General features: G+C 35.6%; 1 pseudogene across 1 annotated transcript in view; it reads left to right on the top strand.

Annotated features, from left to right (window-relative positions):
• Positions 1-6,302: 6,302 nt before the first annotated feature.
• The window catches only part of LOC309823194 (malate dehydrogenase, mitochondrial-like), a 29,215-nt pseudogene continuing 8,730 nt past the window's right edge, over positions 6,303-26,787 (top strand). Inside the window, exon 1 of the transcript in view lies at positions 6,303-6,339. The product of the transcript in view is annotated as a malate dehydrogenase, mitochondrial-like (transcript). The remainder of the gene's footprint in view (positions 6,340-26,787) is intronic.

Raw genomic sequence — 26,787 nt, 5'->3', positions numbered from 1 at the left:
GAGAAGAAAGTGTATTCTGTTGTTTTGGGATGGAATGTCCTATAAATATCAATTAAGTCCATATTGTTTAATGTATCATTTAAAGCTTGTGTTTCCTTATTTATTTTCATTTTGGATCATCTCTCCATTGGTAAAAGTGGGGTGTTAAAGTCCCCTACTATGATTGTATTACTGTTGATTTCCCCTTTTAAGGCTGTCAGTATTTGCGTTATGTATTGAGGTGCTCCTATGTTGGGTGCCTAAATATTTACAATTGTTATATCTTCTTCTTAGTTTGATCCCTTGATCATTATGTAGTGTCCTTCTCTGTCTCTTGTAATAGTCTTTATATTAAAGTCTATTTTGTCTGATATGAGAATTGCTACTCCAGCTTTCTTTTCTTTTCCTTTTCCATCCCCTCATTTTCAGTCTGTATGTGTCCCTAGGTCTGAAGTGGGTCTCTTGTAGACAACATATATATGGGTCTTGTGTTTGTATCCATTCTGCCAGTTTATGACTTTTGGTTGGAGAATTTAATACATTTTTATTTAAGGTAATTATCATTATGTATGTTTCTAATACCATTTTCTTAATTGTTTTGTGTTTGTTTTTGTACGTCTTTTCCTTCTCTTGTGTTTCCTGCCTAGAGAAATTCCTTTAGCATTTGTTGTAAAGCTGATTTGGTAGTGCTGAATTCACTTAGCTTTTGCTTGTCTGTAAAGGTTTTAATTTCTCCGTCAAATCTGAATGAGATCCTTGCTGGGTAAAGTAATCTTGGTTGCAGATTTTTCTCCTCCATCACTTTAAATATGTCCTGCCACTCCCTTCTGGCTTGCAGAGTTTCTGCTGAAAGATCAGCTGTTAACCTTATGGGCCTTCCTTTGTATGTTATTTGTTGTTTTTCCCTGTTCCTTTTTTTTTTTTTTTTTGCGGTATGCGGGCCTCTCACTGTTGTGGCCTCTCCTGTTGCTGAGCACAGGCTCCAGATGTGCAGGCTCAGCGGCCATGGCTCATGGGCCCAGCCACTCCATGGCATGTGGGATATTCCCAGACCAAGGCACGAACCCGTGTCTCCTGCATCGACAGGTGGACTCTCAACTACTGCACCACCAGGGAAGCCTTCCCTTGTTGCTTTTAATATATTTTCTTTGTATTTAATTTTTGATAGTTTGATTAATATGTGTCTTGGTGTGTTTCTCCTTGGGTTTATCCTGTATGGGTCTCTCTGAACTTTCTAGAGTTGATTAAATATTTCCTTTCCTGTATTATAGAAGTTTCCAACTATAATCTCTTCCAATATTTTATCAGTTCATTTTTTTTTCTTCGTCTCCTGGGACCCCTATAATTTTAATGTTGGTGTGTTTAATATTGTCCCAGAAGTCTCTGAGACTGTCCTCAATTCCTTTCATTCTTTTTTCTTTATTCTGCTTTGTGGTAGTTATTTCCACTATTTTATCTTCCATGTCACTTATCCATTCTTCTGCTTCAGTTATTCTGCTGTTGATTCCTTCTAGAGAATTTTTATTTTCATTTATTGTGTTGTTCATCATTGTTTGTTTGTTCTTTAGTTCTTCTAGATCTTTGTTAAACATCTCTTGCATTTCCTCCATTCTATTTCCAAGATTTTGGATCATCTTTACTATCATTACTCTGAATTCTTTTTCAGGTAGACTGCCTATTTCTGGTTCATTTGTTTGTTTGGTGGGTTTTTACCTTGCTCCTTCATCTACTGTGTATTTCTCCTTTTGCTTAACTTTCTGTGTTTGGGGTTTCCTTTTTGCAAGCTACAGGTTTGTAGTTCCCGTTGTTTTTGGTGTCTATCCCCAGTGGCTATAGTCGGTTCAGTGGGTCATGTAGGCTTCCTGCTGGAGGGGACTACTGCCTGTGTTCTGGTGGATGAGCCTGAACCTTGTCTTTCTGGTGGGCAGGAACGCATCTGGTGGTGTGTTTTGGGGTGTCTGTGACCTTATTATGATTTTAGGCAGCCTCTCTGCTGATGGGTAGAGTTGTGTTTCTGTCTTTCTTGTTGCTTGGCACAGGATGTCCAGACTTCCTGGTCATTGAGTGGAGCTGGGTGTTTGTGTTGAGATGGAGATCTCTGGGAGAACTTTCTCCATTTGATATTATGTGGAGCTGGGAGGTCCCAGGTGAACAAACGTCCTGAACTCAGCTGTCCCACCTCAGAGGCACAGGCCTGACACACGGCCAGAGCACCAAGACCCTGTCAGCCACACGGCTCAGAAGAAAAGGGAGAAAAAAAGTAGGAAAGAAAGAAAAAATTAAATAAAATAGTTATTAAAATAAAAAGTAATTATTAAAAATAAAAAAGTTAAAGTAATTAAAACAAAAAGAAAGAAGAAAGCAACCAATCCAAAATACAAATCCACCAATGAAAACAAGCACTAAAATCTATACTAAAATAAATAAATAAATAAAAATAACAAAAAAAAATGGACAGAAAGAACCCTAGGACAAATGGTAAAAGCAAAGCTATGCATACAATATCACACAAAGAAGCATAAACATACACACTTACAAAAAGAGAAAAAGGAAATATATATATATATATCTTTGTATATAAAAAAAGGAGGAAGAGAACAACCAAATCAATAAGCAAATCTACCAATCATAATAAACTCTAAATACTAAACTAAGATAAACATAAAACCAGAAACAAATTAGATGTAGAAAGCAAACCCCAAAGTTTACAGTTGCTCCCAATGTCCACTGCCTCAATTTTTGGATGATTTGTTGTCTATTCAGGTATTCCACAGATGCAGGGTACATCAAATTGATTGTGGAGATTTAGTCCACTGCTCCTGAAGCTGTTGGGAGAAATTTCCCTTTCTCTTCTTTGTTCGCACAGCTCCTGGGGTTCAGCTTTGGATTTGGCCCCGCCTCTGTGTGTAGGTTGCCTGAGAATGGGGTTAATGTAGCTGCTGATTGGGGGCTCTGGTTCGCTCAGGCCAGGGGGAAGGAGGCGTACAGAATGCAGGGCTACCCGGCAGTGACAGAGGCCAGCTTGACATTGCAACAGCCTGAGGCTTGCTGTGTCTTCTCCAGGGAAATTGTCCCTGGATCATGGGACCCTGGCATTGATGGGCTGCACAGCCTTCCGGGAGGGAAGGTGTGGATAGTGACCTGTGCTTGCACCCAGACTTCTTAGTGTCTACAGCAGCAGTCTTAATGTTTCATGCCCATCTCTGGTGTCCGTGCTGATAGCCATGGCTCACACCCATCTCTAGAGCTCGTTTAGGTGGTGCTCTGAATCCCCTCTCCTTGCACACCCTGATACAATGGTCTCTTGCCTCTTAGGCAGTTCCAGACTTTTTCCCGGAGTCCCTCCAGCTAGCTGTGGTGCACTAGCTCCCTTCAGGCTGTGTTCACGCAGCCAACCTCAGTCCTCTCCCTGGGATCTGACCTCTGAAGCCCGAGCCTCAGCTCCCAGCCCTCACCCACCCCGGCGGGTGAGCAGACAAGCCTTTCAATCTGGTGAGTGCTGGTTGGAACCGATCCTCTGTATGGGAATCTCTCCGCTTTGCCCTCTGCACCCCTGTTGCTGTGCTTTCCTCTGTGGCTCCAAAGCTTCCCGACCCCCACCACCCTCTACCCCCATCTCTGCCAGTGAAGGGGCTTCCTAGTGTGTGGAAACTTTTCCTCGTTCACAGCTCCCTCCCAGGGATGCAGGTCCCATCCCTATTATTTTGTTTCTGTTTTTTCTTTTATCTTTTGCTCTACCCAGGTATGTGGGGAGTTTCTTGCCTTTTGGGAGTCTGAGGTCTTCTGCCAGCATTCAGTAGGTGTTCTGTAGGAGTTGCTCCACATATAGATGTATTTCTGACGTATTTGTGGGGAGGAAGTTGATCTCCATGTCTTACTCCTCTGCCATCTTGAAGGTCTCCCCGAAACTTTGAATTTTTAAATTATAGAAGCTGTGTGCAATTGAACATACTCTTTATAACAACTATTCTAATTGTAAGGTAAGAAAATAAACTACAGCTAACTGAAAATAATTATTCCCATTTTTGTTCCATGTTTTTTTTCCCACATCAATGCCTCTGGAGAAACAGATAAACAATTTATTTTAACTTAATAGAAATGGCAATGTTTGGTCAGAAGGAAAACAAAACCTTTTCTGCTCATGGTCATCTTCATTGCTGTTTCTCAAATCCCTGAGAACCAAAGAGTAAAGTTTTAACTAATCTTTTTTTTTCAGTCTTTCTTTTGGCAAACACAATCCTTTACACTATGGTAAATTTTCCAGAATTTGTGAAAACGCTAAAATAACAGTGATTAAAGAAATTTAAATATACACACACTGCACCTTCTCGAAGAAAATGCATGTGAAATAGTATATATATATATATATATAGTTATAAATGCATTCAACAATCATATAAGGAATATACAATGCACTGGATTCTAGGCATCAGAGAGGGAAGATGATAAGGCTATCTTTTATGTCTATCTTCAAGGAACTCACACTCTGGTGAGTTATATAATGATACTATAACACAATGAGTTCACTGCAGTGATGGAGAGGTTCCCTAGGCAGTATGAGAGCACATCAAGTGATACTTTTCCATACAAGACTAGCAGGATACTAGAAAAATTTTCCAGGAAAACTGATAGCAACACTACAATGTCAACAGTTGCATACTGACCTTCAGCACCACTGTCCTGTGAGCTCCTTGGTCACAGTTACATTGTCTTCCATAACTGAATTTAACACGTGATAAATATATAACATGGTGTATATCATATGGCATATAGTACTTGGCAATGTACATTGTATGCACTGGGTTCTTTATGAATACTTGACAGTGAATGTAGCTAAGGAATATACTAACCCACATTTTATCATTTTTCACTGTAATTAGGCCTAATTTGTTTTTTTAAAAAACTGGGTTACACATAAGCATGTTTTGAAGACAGAAATATAACATTAATGAAAACGTACACATCTCAATATTTTCAAGATTTCTAAGATATTGGTCATTGAATCAGTTCCAGCCATGATGAATTCTGCAGTCACAGGCACAATTTTGTGCACAATAGACACTTGCTCTCTTTCTCTCTCTCCCCACCCCAATCTCTCTCATTATTCATTTATATAATTATAAATATAGACATATAGAAAGTGATGAGGAAACCAGTAAAAAATATGTATAAATAATACAGTAAGATATAGAAAGTTGAAAGAGATCTCAAGTTAGTTGCTATAATCAGAATATAGCAAATAAACTTTTCACAATAGGTGAGTTTTATGGATTTAAAACATCTCTGAAGATGTAATTAAACATAGTTACTTGTTTTCATGTTTAAACTATCTATTTGAAACTTTTTGTAACAAACATAAATGTGTTTTGCTCCAACAGAATCCCAGTTCATACTTTTTTTTTAACCAAAAGCATTTACTGAACATATGGTGTTCATATTCTTCACACCAGAGATTTGAAGAGGAATAAGACTGGCCCTAAAGCTGTAGACCCAGAAAAGTGCATTCTGTGTGATGGATGTCAGGAATATTCTCAGATGAACGGGTATTTTTTTCTGAGCCTTAAATTTTAAATATTTTATCCTAACTTCCTCACACAAAATTATTTTTCTAATTAAAAAAAAAAAAAGAGCAACGTGTGCAAGGGCTCATAGGTGTAACAGAACCTGGGACACATGGCTGACAGAGGGAGAGATTGTGAGGGTGGGGGAATGGGGATTTGGGTGGGGGGAGAGGGAACAGACAGGAAAGATTTTGCACCAGGAATTTAAGGCATTATTCTACAGGCAGGAGGAAACGATTGGAGGATTTGTGCACAGATTTGTTTTACAAATCTGGGTTCAGTGTCAGTGGTTGACTCAGCACACAAGAGACTGGAAACAACAGGAAATTTTGCAAGGGCTAATGAGAGAGATGCTGGCTGTCCTGATTCAACCTTTCAATTTCCCACAGTAAAAATGAGAGAAGGCTTGTGTGTCACCATTCAGTTGTATGCCAAGAGTGGGGTAATGAGAACAGTCTACTTTGGGTAAAGGCAATGTGGGTGTGTGTATATTGTAGAGAAAATGAAAACATAAAAACACCAACTGAAAGTCTGTCAGCTTTGTTTTCTCACCGTGATTTAACAATGCTAGACAATATCAGAAACTATCTTTTGTTAGCCTAAGTTCTAAACAATTACTGAGGTTAACATTTAGTTTCAGTAATATATCTGTAAGCTTCATCTTATTACATTTTTATTATTTGTCCTTTAATAAACATTAATACAAAGAATTTCTATGTGGAAGTTAATATGGAGAATTTCTAGTTACTCAGACATCCCCCAATGTTCCGAGACTTCGCTACACAAGCTCATCTTGAGAGTAAGTTTGTAAGAATTCACAATTATTTTACCTTCTTTCAGTGCATTTTGTCTCCAACCTCAAAAGTGTTATGCAATTCTTTTTGCAAGAACTGTATGCAATTTTTCTTTTATCAGTTACCTTTCCCCCTTAAGTGAAGCTTTAAATGAGGTTAATCAGAAGCAAAATATATTCACAAACAGCCAGAATCAGCCTTGAAAAATGTACAGTGAAACACTAAGCTTTGAAATCATTCTTTGAAAATCTGGGCATGGAAATGGCAGAGTTGGCCATTAATTATGTAACCACAAAAGTAAGGAAATGGAACCTTCCAAACAAAAGTAGATTCAAATTTCAAAGAAGAATGCCTGGAGAACTGACAAAAGATGCTCATCTTATACTGCCAAAGACTTCAAAAGAGAAATATTTTATTTCCTTGATTACTTTCATCAAACACTGGATGCTCATTATGAATGAATGAATCAACAATGTTAATGTTTAGCCATTTTTATTAATTTTTGTAGAGAAAAATAACTTTAGAATTTTTTAATAAATATAATTGAAATTTATGATGTATTTTTGTATTTTAAGATATTTTAATGGAAAATTTGTTACAGCAGGAAAAGAAAACACTATAATAGATTCCCAAGTAGGGGTTTTATGAATCTTTACACAACTTATATTTAAGACTTTTCTTAACGATTTGTATATGTTACATCATGTGAAAGAATAATTTGAAAATTAAAATGTTTTTTCAAAATTAAAATTAATAAGAAACACACTGACCAATAAAGAGAGAAAATAGATAGAGAAATCTACCTATAATAGCTATTGGACATGAAGAAGATTAATTTTAAAGAAGTCACTGACAAATTTGTATAAGTTAAATGTCAAAAACAAAAAAAAATTGTAATGTTATTTATTAATGCAACAGAGTAATAGAAAGACATATGTTTTTCCTTCTTTACAAAAATTATACATAATGCAATTGAAAGGTAAAAATCCATTATTTTTCTCTTTATTTTATATACGTTTTTATTTTTCTGCAATAATTTCATACATATGAAGTTTGATAAAATAAAACTATCCTTTTTCTGGCCATTATTGACACTTGTTTCATCTTATTATTATTCCTAAAAATAATTGTGTCATATAGATAAGGTGGATGTTAAAAAATGATTCACTCTGGCTGTCAAATAAGTCAGGCATGCCAATGCCTTCATTAGACCTCCAAAAATCTCATTTTAAGTCTAACCTTGTGCCAACCTCTGGGAAAATTTAAATAAAATCTATGAAGAATTCATTGTATAAATCAGATACTAATGATACTTAGGAATTTTGTTAGATATGATAATGGCATTGAGATTAAGAAAATGGTCTACTTTTTATAGTCACATGATGAGTGAAAAGCTATGAAGGACTGAGATTTGTTTAGAAATACTTCATCATAGAAAAAGAGGGAAAAAAAGGAAGGAAGAAGGGAGAAATTGAAAAGAGATGAAACAAGTTTAGAAAAATGTTAATCATTTTTAACCTGAATGATATATATTTAGAGGTTTATTATTCTATTCTCTCTACCTGTCAAATTAACAGAATTCTTCATAATAAGAGACAGTCAAAGAAAGAGCTCATTTTGATATATGGACTTGGATTGACACATTGTGTCACTATATTTTCTAAGAAAAGCTGACCTCCAGTATGACTGAGTAAAAATAAAAATGTTTTACCTTCTTGTACTTGCTTCAAAGACCCGAGGTCTACACCAAAACTGTGTAGCTACCCTTCCAGAAAAGAGATACAGAGATATTTATTTTGTCAGGAGATACAATATTTTGTTCAGTCTCTCTCTCTCTCTTTCTCTCTCATCAGTGTACCTTATTCTCCCTCTATTCAGAAATTTCACCTTGAATAATAAGCAGATCTGAAAGTTGAAAAAGTACTGTAAGGGTGGTCACAAAAAGTAAAAGATAGAGAGAGCTCTTGTTGTAATGCATAAAGAAAATTATGAATTAGTTTATTCACCAGGTCAGAGATTCAGTGAAATATTCAATGGAAGTAAGCATAGAATCCAACTCAATGTAGTAATATCCCACCAATGATATAACTAGCCTCAACTGATTACTTTTTATAGATCAAGATCTCTTCCAGCTAATTTGTGCCTTCCATTTCTATTTCTAGTTCATTAAGAAAATCCTCACTAATGTGAAGAGTGTAGACCAAAAAGAAAAAAAGTTAGGAAAATGTTTGCAACAAATAGGAAAACATTTGCAAAAATGAGGCTATGGATTTGGGAAAAGAAAGTGAAGCACTTCATCCATTACCATGGAAGCATCGTTCACCACAACAAACACAAAATAGATAATATGTGGAATTAAGGTTGATGAAGTAACTAGTTGTGTCACAAGGACAAGGGCCATATGAAAGCATGAAAACAAGGTGGTGATACCGAGCAGGGCCCTGTGGGGCTTCTGGGCATAGAGGTTTTTTTGTCCCCCATTTCTTGTAGGCAAGACTCCAACCTCCAAGAAATTCCCTGAGTTCCAAAAGGCAGGTTTGAACTGTTCCTAATCAAGGGAGGAGCAGCCACAAAACCACCTGAGGCAAAATTAAAGGGACCAGAAAAGCTTAGGAGACCATCTGAGACCCTTCACACACCCTAATCTTGTCAGCAACCCCATCCTTTTGAAACTTTGCAGAAGAAAGAAGAACGTAAAACAGTTACTGCCTTGATCCTTATCACATACCTCTGACCACTACCCGACTATGTGACCTCTCCCTATTCCTCAGTAAGAGGGGCACAGTTCTTGAGGCACTAGCTTACTGTGTTCCCCCTTTGCCTGGCAAAGAAATAAAGCCACTCTTTCTTTCTCCTCCATAACTCTGTATCCATATTTCTGTTCGGCATCGGTGCACAGAGAGCCAAGATTTTGGCAACAGTGGGAAAACTTATGTATATATGGTAATTCAGGAACTGATCTGTGACTGGAAATGTAGAAGGAATAAGAATAGACTAGTTCAGCAGAGGAGCAGGAAGTCTGGATTCATGAAGAGGCAGATTTCATGGCTGGCTCAGTTATGACCTGGCATGAGATAGATAGGAATTAGACAAGACAAGACTGTTTGCAACAATGCCAGCTTGGTCATACAAGATAGCCTTGTTGCACCACGAAGGTAGATTCAGCAAGGTTAGTGGATATAATCAGCTTTATTAGAATTGATCAAAAGTGAAGAATAAGATTATATGAATAATTAAAACTAGCAAAAGCCTGAGAGCAAATAACTAAGGGTAGAACCAAGATTTGAGGCAAAAACTAGGTAAGTTCCCAGGCAGTGTCAAGCAAAAATTGAAACTATAAAAGTTAAACGGATAATGAAGACTATTAAATACTATTGCAATAGGGAAGAGAAAACAAAGCAGTCTGAACTTACCTCCGTTCGGAAAAACTAAAAAAAGATTGATGAGTTTTTAAGATGTGGGGTGAAGGATAGTAGACTGTTCTGTTTTTTAATTGATGCTACCTATGGAAAAGTCAACTTTCTCCTATCTTCAAGGCAGGAAGGAATTTTACAACTTGGAATTAGACTGGAAGGCAGTAGCTCTTTCTTCCTTGATGATTACATTTCAAAAAGATGCCTCCCAGGTCCTTAAGAAAGGCAGTCCTTGGTTGCAAAACTGGAAAGATGATTCTTAAAAGATTTACATTTTCCTTTCAAAAGGAAAGAGAAAGAATTTTCAATTACAGGTTTTCTAAAGTAAATGTTCTAAGCAAAAGGAGGTCAAGGGCCTAAAGTCAGGAAGAAGCCTTCTAAGGTTTAGTCAAGCTAAGGGAAATGGGAAGGGTATTTTGGTCTGGAGGCTGTTGTTACAATGGCGAACTGAGGAATGAAATTATCTCAAGTTATTTCTAGATACTTTGGAATATTTTGGAAGTAGACCCTTCTGTACTTTAAAAGAGTCTCAGCTGTTGAGCTCTAATTACCAGAAAAGTAAGGCTTCCTTCATTTGATACGTTGTTTTTTTTTTTTAATCAAGGCACATTTCTCTTTTAAGATTTTGGCAGAGGTATCAAATGATCCTTTACCAAGGCCTTCAATAAATCTAGAAACCCAAGCATAACTGAAAAGCATTAGAGTCCAGCTGTATCTTTTTTCAAACAAGGCATATGAAATTCAGACCAATGAAATGTCTTAAACAAAGTCACAGAGTTAATTAGTTATAAAATTAAAACCAGAACGTTTCCTCATCTATAGCCCTTTATTCTTTCCCATATATTACCTTTAGTATTTTTACTATTCTCTGAAGATTTCTAGAAACTGTAAAAAATTTCAACTCTAATGATTGAGTTATAGTTATAGGGAGAGGCAGGGGATGCTGCATCCTGTTCTGTAAGTTCTTTAAGCTGTTATTTTCTGTTGCTTCCACTGTAAAGATGCTTGGAAACCATGCTAATAAGCATAACCTTTTATATGTTTGAGTATAGTTATTAAATCTGTCTAGGCCTTTCAGGCAAGATATTCCCAATTCTTCTACTCTTTCTTTACATATCATATTTTCCATCATTCTTGTATTTGCTCTCTTATGAAAACTCTCCAAGTCTTTTCCATGCATTTTTATGTTGGATAATCACAAATAGAAGATATAGTAAAAACTCTAGTAAAATATTCAATTCATGAAGCATTTTCTATTATTTATTCTCTACCTCTGTAGATATTTCACTTATGCAATTTCTTCGATCTCTCTAAGTTTGAAAAATCATACAAGTATTCATATAACTGAATGCAATACTCCAAAATGTTTTAACACAAGTTTTTGAGATTTTTATGAAATTTCATAGCAGTGCAGTGTAGTTTAAGAGAATAGGCTATGTAGTGTTTTTTAAACTGCTTTGAAAGCCTCTTTCCAACAATTAATTAAATGTGTAACATCGAGTATGTTTTTTTTAGTTTTATGAGTCAACAAATTATTCTTAAAATTATTCTTACTCTTAAAATGAAGATATTAATACAGAGACTGAAGATTTTTAAAAAACTAAATGTATTAATGAATTAGATATACTGGATTTAAATTTCCTGAAACTCTCTTGAAAACTGTACTTCCTCATTAAAACTTAGTGTATCATTTGAAATATATATTAGCATCTTTACTCAAGGTTATTCATTTATACTAAATGAAGGCAAAGCACTGGTGTTTAGATTCATTTTATCATTTGTATATATCCTACATTTTCTTTTCCCCTGAGTTTTTACAATGTTACTGTTGAACTGCACAAATAACCTACTTCAGTGTTTATCAGTCTTATTTAGCTGTGAAACTCCTGGTTCACAGGGAATCCTTGATGACCAAAAGGTAAAAAAAATAAAGTCAAACCTGCTATCATTTAATCATAGGTTGATAGTTCAGCGTTTCATCCTCTCATTTTACCTTCTCACCCAACTTCTATAACCTTCTAGAGAATTTATTTTAAAAAAGAGTTGTTGGGGATATACCTATTTATAGGAGGACTATATTTGAACTCTCTATATTTTCCTAAGTATAGATTTTATTTTCTACAATATTGTAATATTTTAAAGATATAAAGTGTGTTTGTTCTTGTGTGTTTGTGTGTGTGTGTGTGGTCAGAGGTGGTGGTGCTGTGTCCATCTTCAGCCCTAGCATACAGGAATGATAATATAGGTTCCTTTTAAAAAATTATTTTTAGTTCCCACAACTCCTTATTATCCCATTTACTTTGCCTAATAAATTACCTCTAAGGGATAAGTTTTTTAAAAGTTTGGAAAAGAGAAAGCAAAATGGTTTTCCACACCTGTACTATTGTAAATCCCTTCTCCCACTAGCCTGAGGAACACAGATGAAAGAGAACTAGGACAGTATTGTACAGTCAGTGCTTTATTAAAATAATATGTTCACATGTTCCAGGATCTCATTAGCTTGAAGCTCTTTGCTTATTCTATTTATGTATTTGCTTATTTTCACAAGTTAATTTAAAATATGTTTACTAGTATATTATGAAGAATCCCAATAAATAATTGAAACTACTACTATGGAAATAGATATATTTTGTAGTCTGAAATATGCATATTACACCTTTTTGCAGGAAATGAGAATACTATCTTTTTCTGGATAAAGAATAGTAGTCACATAAGTTAGTGTCTGAATTACAGTATAATATAGCACAAGGTATCATAATATGTCACAATAACAACACTGGGTAAAATGTACCACTGTGCTATAAACTTTTAGTTGTTTTATTGATAGCCTGGCACTGTAAGCATGAGTATCTTGTTATAATTTAACATGAACAATATTTCTGCAGGCATTTTAACAGTGGACAATTTTATTGTTAGTCAAATCTGGGCTTATCCAAGGCAGGTAAATATAAAACAAAAAAGACATGTTACTTCACAGTTTAGTGACCAATATATAAAAAACTTTTTTTTCCCAAATACAAATAGCTTCTGTATTTGTTATGCCCAAAGAGATATAAATATTTGTCAATATTGAATTTAATGAATGCTATGTGCTTTACATGTAGTTTTTTCACTATTCTGTAAGTACATTGATTTTAACAGATTTAACTCTTCATGCTTAAATATATATATATATATATATATATGCTATATATGTAGAAAGAGAGAGGAAAAAATATATATGTATTTTATTGAAATAATTCTGAATTAATAAAGAAAACATATCATGGCTCTTGGAGGCATAATGAGTTTAAGCATATTAGTACCTAGCAAGTGCCTGGTACTCAATAGAAACTTATTCAAAGAAGAAAAAACTTTCCTTTTTTATTAATTTTAAATTTATAATTTACTTTCTACAATCTTCAAAAATAATACTTTTATTTACTGTCAACCCACAAATTACCATTGCAGGTCAAAATTCTCCCCCTTATCTTCAAAGTTAAAGCAATCCCTTATTCTTGGACAGTCTCTTTCACTTGTCATCTCTAAGAAAATAACTCACAAATTTTAAAGTATATCTTATTTTTCTTTCACTTCCCAATCTAGTCACAAACATATATTGTATACACATATCACTCTAAGTACTATGATGGATATGGAAAACACAGTGTCAACAAGAAAAATACATTTCCTGTCTTCATGGGCCTGATACTCTAATGGCAGAATACAGAATATAAACAAGTATATAAATAATATAATTTCAGAGATTACTATGTGTTTTGAAAAACCACAGCAGAATTATTAATCAGTGAACAACAAGAGGAAAAGCTACTTGGGTAGGATGATGAAGCAAGGACTCAGAGGGGTGGCAGTCCCGAAATCTTATCGATAAGCCACATGAAAATCTGGGGCTAAGACCATCCAGGCAAAGAAACAGCAAGCATAATGCCTTGAGACTAGAAACAAGTTTGATTCAGTAAAGGAAAAGAAATTCAGCCATCTTTGTTTACATTAGAGGAATAATTTCCTATTTCTATCCTTGCCATCCTATATTCAATTCTCCAAACATCAGTGTTTGTTTAAAAATTTCATCACATACTCGACTTGTCTCGTTAAAGAACTCCAGTAACTTCTTTTCAAATGAAAAATAAATTCCATTCCAAATGTCTTACCTAGCCTGCATAGCCATGTCAGTCTGAATTCTGATTGTCTGCCTGACATCTTTCATCAGTCTTCTCACTCAGCAATAAGCTCCAACAATATTGACTTGATGGCAAAGGGTAGAACATTAACACATGCATCAAGGTACTGATTTGCAAGCAGATATTTTTAATCACTAAGATGCATTGATAAAGGTGACAAGAAATGGGTAGATTTGGGATCATTTTACCTGCTACTCTGTAGAGTTGTTGTAATAGAGAAAGAAAAATCAAGGATGTGCCCAAGATAAGAAACTAGATAAGAGGCTGAATGTAACAAAATGTAACCTGGCAAAACTGAATCTATTATTGGCTCCCAATCTGAAACTTTTTGTCCATTACCAGGAAAGTAATTCATTTGGAGTCTTTGCAGACTCTATTACCTACATACTTCATATTGGATCAATAATCATATTCAGTTGATTATAAGGTCTTAATATTTTTTGTGTCTGTTTTCCCTACCAGAGTCAGGCATTATCCAAGTTAATATTGCTAGCTATATGTACATTGAACTTCCAGCGTTTAATCTTCCTCTCCTTGAAATTATATTTCTAAAACATTCTAAAACGCAAGTGCAGGCATGCCATGTCCTGCATTAAGTCTTTCATAACTTTTTTCTCACCTTCAATATCAAATCTAAACTTCATAGTGGGATATATATGTACCTCCATCTTAAGATTTCCGATCTTACCTCTGACCTATCTTTTACTATGTCCTTTCTAAGACTCCTGCTTCAGCTATTCTAAAGTAGTTATAGACCTTTAAATCTGAATGTTTCATATTCTTTTCTATGCTATTTTTTTTCCTTTAATATCCTCATCCATCATTGGACACTTATTCACCTTTGAAGATTCATTTTGAGAGCATTATCATAATGAGATTCACCCACCCCTCATTTATAGATCACAGTCTCCTTTGTGAACCCATTCGCCATAGGATACTCTTGTTTCTCTTTAGCTTTTTTGATTGCAAGAAATTGTGGTTAATGGTGACAGAAATGAGTATTACAAGAATACAGATGGTGCAGTAAGGAAGAGGTAGTTTTCATGGGGATTTAAATACATGATTCACAGAGAGCCAGCCTTCATGGAGGTTAGCTCTATAGCAAGTTCTGGCTTCAAGGTACTGTGGTAAACTTAAGAATATGAATTGTTTTGGGGCTTCCCTGGTGGTGCAGTGGTTGAGAGTCCGCCTGCCGATGCAGGACACACAGGTTCGTGCCCCGGTTCGGGAAGATCCCACATGCCGCGGAGCGGCTAGGCCTGTGAGCCATGGCCGCTGAGCCTGTGCGTCCGGAGCCTGTGCTCCGCAATGGGAGAGGCCACAACAGTGAGAGGCCCGCGTACTGCAAAAAAAAAAAAAAAGAATATGAATTGTTTCTATTTATTCTCCCTGCTCTGTATGATGCATTCACATTCTAAAACTCTCTTACTGTCTTTCAATTTGCTCAAAATTTCTCTTTCTCTTCTTGGTAAATCCCCCATAAATTTAATATGCATAAAACTCAATATGTCCTGCTCCAGTTCCAATTGCTTTTTTGTGCAACCAGAAAATCATATTTTTAGTTCAAATCTGGAAAGCTAATCTGAATAATCCAGCTAATTTTGGTATGAACCATGTCACAAAATCTATATTATGGGTCCCAAAGAAGCTTCTGGATTTCTTTCTCTTCATTATTTCTTCTGGGTCTATAAGTACATGGAATAAACCAAGCCTGCCTAGATAAAATGAATCAAAAAATTTCCATGATAAGGAAGTATGGATGAAATGAGCTCCAATCCAAAATGTGTCATTCTCTAATTATTATTCATGTTTCTATTTACTTGACACTCATCAGTTATAAAGATGTTTGCTAAATGTGATCTAACCATCTTACATAACCACTGTAATCATCCTTATAACCACCTCACAAAAAGTCTGATCAGAAACATAACCTGTTGCTAAATCGAGAGGTGAGGAAAAAAACTTATTTAAAGGCACTTTCCAGTTTTAGAATCCAGGATTTCCAAGCTGTGTTCATTAATTTCCTAGTTCAGTCATAACCCCATCCTAATGTTATTTCCTGTGAATCAAATGGAATAAATAGTAAATACAACCACAACTGACAAAACTTAAGTACAGTAATGGGATAATGGCAGAAAAACTGCAATAGCAATTCACATTTATAACAGGAATAAAAAAAGATCAAGGATAACACAATGTATTAGTTGCTAGTTATATCCATTGCTGCATAAAAACATCACAAAACTTTGTGGACTAAGAGAACAAAAATCATTTATTTTGTACATGTATCTGTAGTTTGGGCAGGGTTTGGGAAAGATTCAGAGGGAAGCTTGTCTTTATTTTAAGAGGTTCAGCTGAAGCAATTCAACTAGAGCTGGAGGATCTACTTTCAAAAGGTAAATTCACATAGATGTCTATTTAGCACTAGCTATCAGCTGGGACCTCATCTATACTGTCAGCAAATACCCATACACAGACCCTTTCCGTGGAGTCTCTGCTTTTTCAAGAGCGAGCATTGCAAATGACCATGGTAGATGGGCATGGCATGATTATGCAATATACTAAGACAGTCATAAAGAGCCATTCAGTTTCAAGGGGAGAAAATAAATTCTAAGTCACTATAGAAAGAACCTATGGAATGGAGATATTGTTGTGTTCATCATTAGAAAACTCAATCCCCAACAATGGTTTTGACTACATACCTCACACACCAAAATACATCACCGAAATTTCTGGCTCCCATTCTAAAGCAACCAAAAATTTGTGAGTGATAGTAGATTTATAAACTACTTAATCACATGGTAAATAATATTTTCCCTCATTTGGTTCCCCATTTATAGATGGTGTGTTTTATACTCATGCCTAGAAATGGCATGGTGGGAAGAGTCTCAGTTTACTCCTCGTATGAACCACACACAGAATAATGATCACCAAGCTTGGATTATTTTGGTATTCAACTTCTTCCCAAAGTAAGTCACCAAGATTATAGGGTATTCCCCAGTGGTCCTGTGGTTAGGACTCAGCACTGTCACTGCCATGGCCTGGGTTCAATCCCTGGCCGTGGAACTAAGATCCTGCAAGCCGTGTGGCACGGTCAAAAAAAAATTAAATTAAATTAACAAATTAAAAAAACAAAGATGTTAAAGTCTTCCCAGCCTTGTTTACTTGAATAATGGCACCACTGAGGATCCTCTTCCTTAACAGATTCCCAGGGCAACTAACCCCAGATCACCTGTCACAGTCCTCAAAATATCCAACATACCTCAGGTACTAATAGGAAGTATTGTTCTCTTCCAATGCAGGGAAACATGGCCCATAATACCTTGTCTAGCCTAATTCAATCTTACTACCTTTCAGAAACTTCACCACTCAAAGTCTTTACATGGTCTTAGTTCAAATTTCTTTGCAAGAAATTGTCCTAAGGTAGTATCATCTTTATAAGCCAATTTTGCATAGACTGTAGGTGATGTAAATTGAATGCTTTGGTGATGCATCAACATCCTGATGGAATCACTATGACCCTAAAGTGGAAGGTCTGGGTCATTTAGCATGAAGCTTGACCAATGAGGCATATGGAACTGAAAGGATGCAAGGTGGGGATGAGGCAGGAGTAGGCAGCTTCCATTGCAAAAGCATATGGAGAGCAGGCATAAAGATTAACATATCCAAAATGACATAATGGAACTTGCAATTGCAATATCAAGTTTCTTATTATATTGCATCTTTTTTGCATTCAGGGTACATGTCTGATTCATACTCTGTGCACTATGGCTGACACACAGTAATAATCTACTAATGTTATATACATTAATAAATGACAGAATGAAGGAACCCAGGGGTTATATTCTTTATTATGGCCACTATGACACTGGGATATTGTAAATAGAGTTTATGCCAACTCTTATTGAAAATAATATGAAACCATACTGCATATGGTGAAAAGTCAGACAATTTTCAAGCACTGAGTCAGGCACTTTTCTATACAGTGGAAAAGAAATGATCTATGAAGCAACTTGCTCATTTGTTTAGTTAATCATTTATTTAAGTATATCCTATTATATATGTTATCAGGAGATATGTGTGCTCTAACCTGTCTACTAAAGAAAATATTTCAAGCTTAATACCTAATCATGAGCCAGACACAATACTTTTAAGTGCTTACTTATGAATGGATAACATGAATTCTCCTGTGTAAAACACTGAAAGACTAAGGTAGGAACTCAAAAAACTGGTGACAAATTTTAGAAATATTCTGTTCAACTCAGATACTCTAAACATTTTAATGCGTATTACCTGGCTATCTTAGTTATATATGAAGATGGGGGCACAGAAGAGTGAGAAAGCCATGGTGGGAAAAGATGATGGAGATAAAATGATATGGATAAGTTGGGAGCATTTGTTTTGTGTTGTTAGGACCTGAAAGAGGAAATAAAGAAGATCAGAATACAAAGAAACAATTTTTTTTTTCTGACAACATGATGCACAAAATAGCACTGTTATTTTTCATTAAATGGGGTTCTCTTAGTGGAACAAAAAAAGGACCACTAAATACAAATTATAACAGAGAAATAATTTGCATCAATGTTTCATATAAAGATTGGAATTCTGTCCCAAATTAGGATTTACAGAACTGGATAGTGGACATGAGATGGAAATCCTGACCCACAGCATTATAACTGTAGAAACAACATAGAAGCTGTGCCTCTAGGAGAAGGTATGAACAGTTTCAGATTTTCGGTTATAGTTTTGCAGATATTGACGGTCCAATGAAAGTTCACTTTAGCAACACAATATTTCCTCTGAGGCAAAACGCTCATAAGTCTCAGAATCATCTAATTCTGGTCTTAACTACTCTCCATCCCGAAGTCTTGAAAGGGTGTTTATCATCTTCTGCAGTGCTTTTCTCGTTGTGCAGTGATACATTGTGTTGTAGGGGCCACAGCACATGAACTGTTTGCTGCCAGGTGTGCCTGTGAATGTGAACATTCTACCGAATTTAAGTCATCCCTGGAAAGACTTGGAGAGATGGAAACGCCCTCCTACAGAGAATTTGAGAATGATCAAATTTACTGTAGCAAAAATGCAATGTGTGGGATCATTATATACCTTGTTTTGAATTTTCACATGTTTAATGCAAATCTGTGATAGTCAACAATTCAACATAGAAATATCTATTTACATACAAATAAGGTTTCCATCTCAGTGCTTTCAAGCATTGAAAATATATGTATAAATATGCACACACATATATATATGTGTGTGTATATATTTTTGATACAGAAAATCCAGTTTCTCTGTAGCAGGATTTCTGATTTACAGAAACTGTGAGATACTAAATGTTGTTTTAAGACACTAAATTTGTGGTAATTTCTTACGCAGTGTAAGTAATTTCTTACGCACATGCATTCACGTGCCTGCAGCTTCAGTAGAATGCAGTAGTCTGCATCATATGAAACCAGCCATGATTTATTTTTTAAAACTTCCATATTTAGTAATTATTTAACATTTTAAGGAGAAATATTTAACAAGGAAATGATTTCATTTCTATTTTGTGCCCTGTATCCATTAAAATGAGCATAAAAGTAGACAGGAGAAAAAAAGCAATTCTCCCCCGACTTACAGTCCTTAAATGCTTTGGTTCTAAAGTAGTGTTGTAACTCAGAATCATCTGTGAAATTTATTAAAAGGCTACAAGAATAATTAAAACCAATTCTCAGCTCCTTAATATTTGGGCCGACTGAATAAGTATCTTCATGTTTTCTATCTTTAGAAAGAAGACACACACTGGTGAGGGATCAAGTAAGAGTTAGTATCTTTCTTCAAAGGGAAGTGGCCTTTTTTAAGGACTGTTAAGTTAAATCTGTTGTACACCCTTAAACAACAGCCACTACTTTAATGGGCTTTTGGTTCCTCCAAGACAGATATGGTCTGACAATCAAGGCTGTTCACAGTAGGAATCCAATTACCTTCCTAACAACATCCTGCCCTGAATTCCAGATACACTAAAATGTTCAGTTCTCCAAACAGGTGGTGAAATCTAATGTTATTTGGTCTATGATCTACCTGCAATGCCCTTTCTACTTTGTCCCTTAGCCAGTTTTTTCCACTCCTTCAAGCATGGCTACCTGGGCCTATGTCAGTGGACACTCCTTTCATGCTGCAGTCGTGCTGCAGAATTCATACTTCTTTTAGCACCAAGAATGTTACACTGTGATGCTTTGCACATATATTTACCTTTTTCATTAGACAACAACTTTTTGAGCTCAGGGTCAGTGTGTCATTCATGTTTACATGGCCAATGCTATAAATATATATGCATAAAAACATATATGTGCATATATGTGTATATATATATTTATATATATATATAATGTTACATAGTAAATATCTATGTGGTAAGCACTCTATAATTATTGAATCAACAGATTTAATTTTAAAATGTCCTTAAAAAAATAATGAGTCCTTCAGATGAAGCTTTTATTCCATAATAATTTCCATAAATGGGATGGTTATCTTTATCTGTCAATTTGGGTGAGCCATAGTAACCAGTTTTTTAATCATACTCTAGTTTAGATTTTCTTTTCTTATAAAAGTAGTTGCAGATGCTATTAACATTTACACTCAGCTGACTTAAAGTAAAGCAGATTACCCTCCATAATAGAGGAAGCAATTCTTCCTCAGTACTGCAACATACAAACCTTGTCTGAGTTTACAGACCACTGGTGTACCCACAGATTTTGTATTTAAGACTGAAACATCAACTGTTACCTGAATTTCTAAGCTGCTAGCTAATACTGCAAATTTCAGATATACCAGCCGCCACAATTGCTTGAGCCAATTGCTTAAAATGAATCTTTCTTTAGATAGGTATATAGACGAGAGATAAATAGATAGATATAGAGATAGAGATATATCTCTTAATGGTTCTGTTTCTCTGGAGAACTCTAACAGTAAATAAATTTTTATTGATGACGGCTTAATATTTACCCTGTCTTAAAAATGGTAAACTCAGCAGGAAGTGTACAGGAGTCTTCCTAATCACTTTATTTTGAATCTTAAATAAGATTTTGAATCATAAATAGGATTTGTCTTTTGAAATATTTTTTAAAAATTTCTCTTGTCGGTGAAAGTAAAGTAAAAATGTCAGATCTATAAAATTTGCCATGGTTAAAAGAGGAAAAGTATAAAGCCCAAGGTAAGTCTTACTTCTTAACTTTCCTTATGTGTCCATGTTAATGTGTAAATCTAAGCTTTGATTTAGATAGAGGGTTAAATGACTTAAAGATGTCATAATGAGATAAACTGCTTTTAAAAAGGTTTTTGACTGATAGATGAGCAGGAATTTTTTAATGCCTTTACAATGTGTTCTTCGGCAGAATATCTTTATGAAATGAAAAGACGAGAATTATTCCCTTTAGTAGACATATGTCCTGTGGAAATGCTCAGAACGATAGAGGTTGTGGCATGCAGAGTACTGCACCCCTACCCCCACCTCTCCAAAAAATATTGTTTACATTCTAATCATGAGAATTTGTTTGTTACTCTCTATGGGAAAACAGATGTTGCAAATGTGATTAAGGTCCTCAAGATGCTTACATTAGCCTGGACCCAATTTAGTCACATGAATTCTTAAAAATGGAGAACTTTTCCCATCTGTGATCAAAGGGAGACATGACTAGGGGAGAAATGGTCAGAAAAATAAAGGCACTGGCTTTGAGGGTGAAGGAAGTTGGCTAGGAGCCAGGGAATGTAGGTGGCCTCTAGAAGCTGGAAAAGATGCGGAAACAGATTCTGTCCAGAGCCTCCAGAACAAAATGAAGTAGGCACTGACACCTTAATTCTAGGACAATGAGGCCCATGTCAGACTTCTACAGAAATGCAGGATAATAAATATGTGTTGTTTTAAGCCACCAAGTTTGTGGTAATTTATCACAGCACCATTAGAAAACTATACAGAGACTTTCAAAATAATTATGATATTGAGACATATCCATAAAGTTTAAACACGAAAGAAAGAAACACAAGGTTAATTTTGAAAGTATTTTTTTCCATATTCTGCAACATTGATAGCCCAAAGTGGGCAACTATTTGTTACACTGATAGTCTGTCTAGAACTTCCCTTTCTCTCCACAGTTCAAATAAGGCCATCTAGCACTTAAGAAAGTGTTTGGTCACACCACTGATGGTTTACCACCAGCAGGCCATTGTGAGCGCACCTCAGATGGTTTAGTTGGTGACTGTGCACAGCTGCAACTTCCATATTATTTCCATGAAATAGACCTCAGTTCAGCTGTAGCCAATTTATTTGCGCTATGGGGCATTATTTGAGGAAAGATAGAAAATTTGGACTTCATAATACTGCCTTCCTTCCTAGCCTACCACGGGCTGAAATTCTTGTCTTTCATGTTTCTAAGAAGTAGCTTTGCAATGGCATTGTCTCCAAAGGGCCACAGATGTAATATCCAAGGTGAAATGCTAGCTTAAGGAGGCACAGTGAGTTCATCTAGATGGATAAGTAGCCTGTGGAACTCCAAGAATGATACTGGAGACAGCCAATTTTTCAAGTGTATTGGTTTTGTGAAAATAAGATAAAAAAGATTTCTTAACTGTAAGTGTTGAATTAATAAACTATGAGTTATTCACTGATGAACCGTTGTTCTAAGCTGCCCTGTTCCCTAAATAGAGGCAAATGAGTCAAGGAAAGGTAAAGATAAAATGGAGATAATGTCTGTTATCTCACAGGGTTATAACAAGGATAAAATTAGATAAAGGTAAATTTTTTAAAATATATATATGGAAAAATATGACTTTATTAAAAACAGCAAAGCTACTGAAGAGAAGCAGAGATGAAAGAAAAATCTTATGTTTTTCGTAATGCTAATTTATACAAATTTTAAAAGGATTCAATAATAAAAATAGGTTTAGTGCATTTTCTTCTTTAAAAAACTTCTGGGGCTTCCCTGGTGGCACAGTGGTTGAGAGTCCGCCTGCCAATGCAGGGGACACGGGTTCGTGCCCCGGTCCAGGAAGACCCCACATGCCACGGAGCAGCTGGGCCCGTGAGCCATGGCCGCTGAGCCTGCATGTCTGGAGCCTATGCTTCGCAACGGGAGAGGTCACAACAGTGAGAGGCCCGCGTACCGCAAAAAAACAAAACAACAACAACAACAAAAAAAAAACAACAAAGAAAAAAAAACTTCTGGTTCAATCTCAAAAAATTGAGAGTTCAAAAATAATTCATTGCCACCATGCTCTATGCATTGTTATTCTCTGATGTTCTCTAATGCCCAAGTGTTTTGAACCTAGTACTGTCCATTAAAACAAAATGGGAGACACATATTCAATTTTTAATTTCTAGTATCTGCATTAGAAACATTAAAAAAGGAAAAATTAATATAAATAATATATATAAGTTAATGCTGATATCATTTCAACATGGAATCAATACTAAAATTACTATCAATGTATTTTACCTTTTCTTTTTACTATGTCTATAAAATATGGTGTGCAGATCGTATTTTGAATGAGCCACATTTCAAGTACCTAATAACCACATGTGGTTAGTGGTTACTATATTAGAAAGAATAGTTATAAATGCAATGCTTTAACCATCCTCATATTAAAAAAAAAAAAAAAGCTGGCCGTCCAGTGCAAAGGTTTATCCATTTGATTTCTAAGAAAACAACTTGATATACTCTCATCTAGGGACCATCAATATGTGATGGAGGTATGGGCAGTTGTGGGCACTGACCTTCCTTCACAGCTGCACAGCTTCAACTAGAGTCATTCCAGTTTATTATAATTTGTTATTTTATGTTTCTATATCATTCTTTTTGAACAAACTTTCCTTGATTAAAAGAAAAAAAAAACTCAAATAACAATGCTTTTAGGCAGTGATCATAAAACAGAACCCATACTCAGAAAGAAACACATGGATATCATATACTTTGGGCCTGTACAATATTTTTATGATTATTTTTCACATCAACAGCTACATTTGTAGCTTTTTTTAAAAAAATGACACATTTTTTGCATGCCCGCTCCTCAGTCATCCATACACTCCTCTGCATTAATACCTTATATTAGCCCTCAAAACTTATTTGTGTCACCTATCAAGTTCCTGCAGAAAATGAAATTTTTAATTTGTGCTCTAATTAATTTAATTAGAGGTAGCTTCCAAGACCAGACAACCAGAATATCTGTTCATCTAAATAGAAAGTCTGCAATTAGTTTTTATCCAGGTACTTGAGCAACAGTAAACAGTACATCTGTTCAGGAAATCTCAAATTTTATCACAACCAAATACAAATCCCCTTCTTAAATAATTCTGATAGCTGTACCAAAGACAGTAATCCAGCTATATGTATCAGATTTTAAATGAACACTAAATAAAACAATGTTATTTACTATCTAGTATTGCTCGATAAACTGAATTGCTAAGATCCAAGAAAAATAATTGTTATACCAACGTCATTTCAAGGTAAAAAGGCCGCTATGTAACTGAAACATTGATTAGTAAGGGGAACTTTCACTTTTGACCAAGGGAGAGTAACAAAGAAAGGATTTCCTTTCATCTGAAAAAACTAAAAATCAGAATAAAATAAAAGAAAATGTGTTTTTAAAACCACTGGCCAGGGCTTCCCTGGTGGTGCAGTGGTTGAGAGTTCGCCTGCCGATGCAGGGAACACGGGTTCGTGCCCCGGTCCGGGAAAATCCCACATGCCGTGGAGCAGCTGGACCCGTGAGCCATGGCCGCTGAGCCTGTGCGTCCGGAGCCTGTGCTCCGCAACGGGAGAGGCCACAGCAGTGAGAGGCCCGCGTACCGCAAAAAAAAAAAAAAAAAAAAAAAAAAAAAAAAAAAATCACTGGTCATTGGACAATGAAGGATAACAAACCATGACATATGGAAACAACTAGAAGAGCACTGGTGTTGTCCTAAATCACTTCCTTGAGCAGGGCTGGCTTCACAGCCATGAAACGGGTGCTGCTGCACAGTCTGATACTTGGTGTAGCGCCTGCTGTCACTGTCTTGAAATTCTTCATAATATTTGAACAAGGGTTCTTGCACCTTCCTTTTGCAATGGACCTGCAAATTATGTAACGGGTTCAAGACTTAAGACTTTCTGTATCACAGCACAGAATGGGGGATCCCAGGTGGGAGTTTAATGGATTTCCCATTTTGAGAAGATGGAGCTGAGAGTGCAGGGAAGCAGGGGCACTAGAAGTGACAAAACAGGACACCAGAGGGGAGAGGTACGCACAGATAGAGAACTCCAGAAAATTGCAGATCACCTCATTTGACTATTCAGCAGACATATGAAAAAACTGCAAGAGGCTCAGGAAGAAAAACCTGAAAGAATCAGAGGAAATAGTGATTTGATCTCACACCTGTCTGAGAATATTGACAATTCCCACCCGTTGGAGTTGAAACCAACATAATTCATGGGCATTGAGTTGAAACCTCAGATAAATTCTGCTCTGGTCCAAGCTAACAATGTTGAAAAGCAAACCCAAAAACATCAGACTGTTTTCAAGTAACTTCAATGCATCTTAGAACAAAGCACAATATTATTTAAAGGAGTATGAAATAAAAATTCAGCTTCCAGGAAAGTAAACTTCACAGTGTCTGGTATTCAATTTAAAATGACCAGGCATACAAAGAGGTAGGAAAATTCTCTCCACAATGAAAAGAATGATCTATCAATCAAAACCTACACAGAATTGACACATATGCTATATTAGTAGACACGGACATTAGCAACAGTTATTATAATTTATTTCAGATATTCAAGAAACTAGAGGAAAGAATGAAAATTTTTAGAGAGACATGGAAGGTATTAGAAAAGGTGCCAATAAAGCTTTAAGCATGGAAAACCACAATGTTCAAGATGAAAAATATAGTGGATGGGGTTATCATCAGGTTAGACACTGCAAAAGAAAATATTAATGAATTTAAAGACATAGCAAAAGAAACATTCTAAAATAAAGCTCTGAGACACAATATAAATAGTAATATATGAAAAAGTGATGTTTTACAACTGCAAAGAATCAGATATGTATGTAGGTAGAGTTACCAAAGGAAAGGAGAAATAGGAAAAAAAAAAGTTCAATTGTGTTTCACAATGCAAATTAAAGTTCTTACAGGGAAGTGATATAAGTCAATTCTGCTGATAACTGTTGGCCAGAACTGATCACTTAGTCCTACAAGGGGATAATTTAGAGTGTTATGTTTCCTAAAGACTGTTAATATTTAGCAAACAAAACAATGACTACCACACTGGAAATTCTTTGTTATGATGTAGTTAAGTCCAAATTGTCTTAGTGCATCATTTAGGCAGATAGAGAAACACTAGTCACTATAATAAATAAATTCTACAATTTCAGTAACTTAACACGATCAGGGCTATTTTTCTATCCTGTAAATATCTGTAGCAGCTGTAACTTTCACTTAACTGTTTTCTTCCACTTGAAAGTTCAGGGATTTAGGCTATTTTCTTTTTGTATTTCTGCATTTTCAAAGGGCTTCAGAGTATTCTTCATCTAAGTTTAAAGAAAAAGAGAGGGTAGAAAAGGCATCCATGCTTCCTGGTTCACTTGGCCTGGAAAAAACCCACATCATTTCCAGTTATATTCTAGTGGACGTGGCCTCAAGTTACTGCAGGGGATTGGGAAGTGTAGTTTCCACATTACAGTTTTATAAGGTTTACACATTTTTGATAGCTATCTTTTTGAAAATACAAAATGAAAGGAATTATTTCTTGACATACACCAGGATACAACAGTATACTTCCAATTTAAGATTAGATAACCACAAAACAGGAAGTTCAGGAATGGAGCTGGAACATCTTAATAACTTTCC

The sequence above is a fragment of the Grampus griseus genome (genome assembly GCF_964374135.1).
Source record: "Grampus griseus genome assembly, chromosome: 5".
Classification (NCBI taxonomy): domain Eukaryota; kingdom Metazoa; phylum Chordata; class Mammalia; order Artiodactyla; family Delphinidae; genus Grampus; species Grampus griseus.
The sequence above is the reverse complement of the archived record's forward strand: the minus strand, read 5'-3'. Positions and strand labels throughout refer to the sequence as shown.